The following is a 4,182-nucleotide window of genomic DNA, read 5'->3' as shown; positions in this document are numbered from 1 at the left end:
TTGTGTAAGACTGATGATTCACAGACCTGTACCCCTGAAACAAATAATACATTATATGTTAATAAAAGAAATAGAAAATAATAGTTAAAAAAATGAGTGACTTTTCCACTTTCACACAATTTTTCATGATAGGTTGAAATAAAAGTACCTTTCTTCTAGTCTAATTAAAGCATGTTATTTCATGAGCCCCATGAAATATAAACCCTTTCAAATATTTCATATTAATATTTATGTTCAATAGCTATATATTACGTGGTTATAATAACTTATAATTAGGTAGCACTTTAGGGATTTCAAAACCCTGACAATGCAGGAAGGGAAGTTAAACATCTCTTTCCATAGATGGAAATACTGAAGTTTAGAAAGGTTAATGAGTTCACCAGGGTCCTACAATGATGGAACCAGATGTGGTTTCTCCCAGTTTTTAGACATCAATACCAGAAGCTTGAATCTGACCCTTTGCTTGAAAGAGATTTATTCAGGTCATTTCCTTAAATATTCTGCATGTTATAAGTTGCACAACAACACAGCTGAGATCATCATGGCCCTAGAGGAAAAGCCATGCCAAGTAAGAAGACTAGTGTTGGGTGAGCCATGTGAAGACTTTGCAAGTTAGGACTCACTCAGACACACCACACAGAAGGACCTATTCATGAAGAAATAGACCAAACTGATTCACTGGCTTCAGCTGTGTGTGTTGTTTGGAGTTCATAGAACAATCTTTGAATCAGTATTTTGTTCTCTAAAAAAGGAGGGGTAAGAGAACTGTCACATTCAATTAATGAAGAATATCCTTTGATACCAGCAGCGTGGATGGATTGAGTCTGTACTTACTGTGCAGAAAGTATGCCAGTTGTTCTCTGGAAGAATTTGGATACAGATTACAGCCTGCAACCCTCTGGAACCCAGGACGACAGCCACAACCGACAGCTGCACGCAGCGTAAGTGGTGAGTTAAACCATGGACCCCATCTGTTTATGCTTCTAGACAAGAACAAGTTACTCTTCCAAAGATTGGCAGCAGCCCCATTAGCACACCAGGTCCTTTCAAGTACATTAGCTTCCTCAGTCTCCAGTCAAACGTAGGCTAAGTACTCAAGTGAGTTTTCACTTCTGTTCCTTAAGGCTTGGGATAAGAAACTTGCCATGTTGGTTGTGTCCCTTGACCCTTCCAGATCCACTCTCTTTTCTTCTACATTTTGCTCTGTGCCCTGGCCCGTGGGATGCTAACCTGGTTGGATTTATTCATATGAGTATCTTGCTCTCTGTCATCTGGTTGGCTTTAGTCATGGTGTGCACTAGGATGACACGGAAGGAAAGAGGGAAGATAAAGTCAGGGTCTTTTTTTTATCCTGGCTCTCTGCCTGCTGGATCTCTCTGTAAGGTAGCTGGTTTCATCTACTGAGGACAATGGTTCCTGTCAAGTTCCCTGCAGCTTTCTAGAACCACGGGCTCTGGGAACTACTTCTCCTTGCCTCTTCAGGTCTAAGAGTGGTGATAATGACTCCCTGTGATTATTAGTACTACCAGGGTCTGGAACCATCCCTTGTTTTCTTCCCTAACCTTTATAATAGTCCTTTTATTAACCTTCCTCAATTACCCAGAGTGTATCATCTGTTTCCTGCTGGGACCCCTGACTCATACTTTGTTGGATAGCATCTTACTGGACCCACTCAAGGTTATTGTGTTCATTTATTTAAAAACACATGTGACACATTGATTGCATTTTAATGAGCAGTCTACATGCTGTATTGAAAGCACAAGATTTGGTTTTCATCCCAGCCATATGTGACTTAGTTTTGTGACCACAGACAATTAAATTTTATTTTGAAAACTTTTTTTTTTTTTTTTTTTGTCATCTGATATATGCCAGGCATGGGCCAGGACCTGGGAATAAAAAAATAAATAATAAAAGATATCCACCCTCATGTAGCTCATAATCCTAACAGATGAGGTAGAGACATAAACAAAGATCACTCATACAATATGATAAAAGCTTTCTGGTGACTTATATAGATGTTATGTTTACCTACATGACCATCAGTTTTCTCATTTGGTAAATGAGCACAATGATATCCAACCCTCTGATTTCATGAGATGAAAAAACAAGTGATTCAATGATATCGGTGAAATGTTTTGAAATACTTAAGAATATTCAACAGTAAATTTATAAATTTATTATTAGAAGTATTACTCTAATGTTATTATTACATTATTATGTTACCTGTTTTACTCCTTACCCTTTTAAAGTAAATTAATTGTAGTGTTTGTTCCTCTCTGACATTATCAGAAACTTAGGCATTACTTCTCTCCAGGTAAAATTTTTCCTAGCATGAATTTGAAGAAATAAGAATGAATATCTTGAACATCTAATCTTAGGGATTTAATCTTATATTTAGCAAGTGATATTTATGGGTAGACTATAATAATTAAATCATAAAGACAATGGAATCCTGATTCATTCAGCTATAAATAACTGTCCATACATGAGTTAGAAGATACTGCTTCAACTAGTTTAAAAAACAATTAATAAAATAATTTACTGGTTGTACTCAGGTGTCTTTCTCTGAACATGAATGATCTTCTATATCTTTATCTAACCTTCTAGCTGAAGCTATTGATCAAAACATAAGAATCAATTATTTTCTTCAAAACATGCAGGGATTATGCTGGGTGCACAATTTTTCTCTCTCCTCACGGCAATAAAAATCTTGTTCTCTGTTTTGGGAATCTTTATTTATGTAGTTTAAGTGAAGCTGCTCATATTTTTACTTCTTCCCACCTTAGGAACAGGACACCCAGGTCTAAAAAATCTGAATTCCAAACACCTGGCCACAAAATCTGACTTAAGGTTAGTCATGTGACCCAAAACAAGCCAAGCAGAATCTTCACTGAAACTGTTTTATTGCAACTACTTGGAGATACTCCCATGTATCACTGGGGTTAGTGAACTGACAATGAACACATTGTCTGCCATAAGGAGATAGCTTATGCAAAGGATGGAGATCAATGATTCACCCATGAATTAAGACAGATATACCCATGAACATTTTAATCACATCAGCAGAAAAAAAAATCCTTTCTTTACTTAAGCTAATTTGATTTAATATCTGGCACTGACAATCAAGTCTTGATTATTTCATATTGCCATGTAACTAAAAATGAAAAAGACTGAACAAATTTGAAATTAGGATTCACCTTTTCTCTTAAGAAAATTTGAGGAAAAAATAATTTAGAAATATATTCATTCCTATTCATAGAGCAGTATGAGACGACTTTACAACTGTACAACAAAAGCAGGAAGCTATGATCCAGAAACAATTTGAGAAAAAGAACGGATTAATGTAAATTTGAAAGAGAATTACTGAATAATATGTTGAATTGAAAAGTGAAAGAAGACCAATAATTTAATTTTCCAGGACATAAAGTTATTCATTCAGTCACTGAATCTTAAATATCTACTATGTGCCTGATTCTGATAGTATGTACTACTATGTGCTTAGATTATACTAGTGGAAACAGACATAGGCTCCTGTCATTCAGAGCTGACTTTAGCTGCTGTGGACAGACAATAAATACAAGCGTAATAAATGGGTGAAAAATCAGAGTATTAGACAAGTGAGTGAGCATGAAAACAGACATCTAGTATGGGGGGGGGTTAGGGGTGAGGCAGGTTTTGTAATTTAAATGGGATGATCAGGGCCAGTTTTTCCTATCAGTTTAACATAAGCAAAGACCTGAGACTGATGAAAGACTGGGTCAAGAGAGTACCTGGGAAGGGAGTTCCAGGGAGAAGGAACAGTTTACATAGACTCTCTAAGGTAGGAAATGTGCCCAGGGGAGGTAGGGGTAAAGCAGAGTGGCTGCGTAGCTGGATTGGAATGAGTAAGAATGAGTGTAGCAGAAGCTAAAGCCAGAGAAGTACCAGAGGCAGATCAAGTGTGATTTTACTGGCTATTCCATTGATTTTGTTTTACTCTCAGAAAAATGAGAAATGAAATGAAAATGAAAAAATGAAAAATGTTTTACTCTCAGAAGCCACTCTAGGGTTTGAGTAAGAATGTCATGATCTGACTTATGTTAAATTCAGTACACTCTGTGTTGGGAAGAAATGAAATGCCAAGATTGAAAACACAAATACAAAGAAAAAAAAAGGAAAATTATTTTAAAGAACAATTAAAAC

Source organism: Enhydra lutris, unplaced genomic scaffold (assembly GCF_002288905.1).
Source record: "Enhydra lutris kenyoni isolate GAN:26980312 unplaced genomic scaffold, ASM228890v2 scaffoldscaffold6, whole genome shotgun sequence".
Lineage (NCBI taxonomy): Eukaryota > Metazoa > Chordata > Mammalia > Carnivora > Mustelidae > Enhydra > Enhydra lutris.
The sequence above is the reverse complement of the archived record's forward strand: the minus strand, read 5'-3'. Positions refer to the sequence as shown.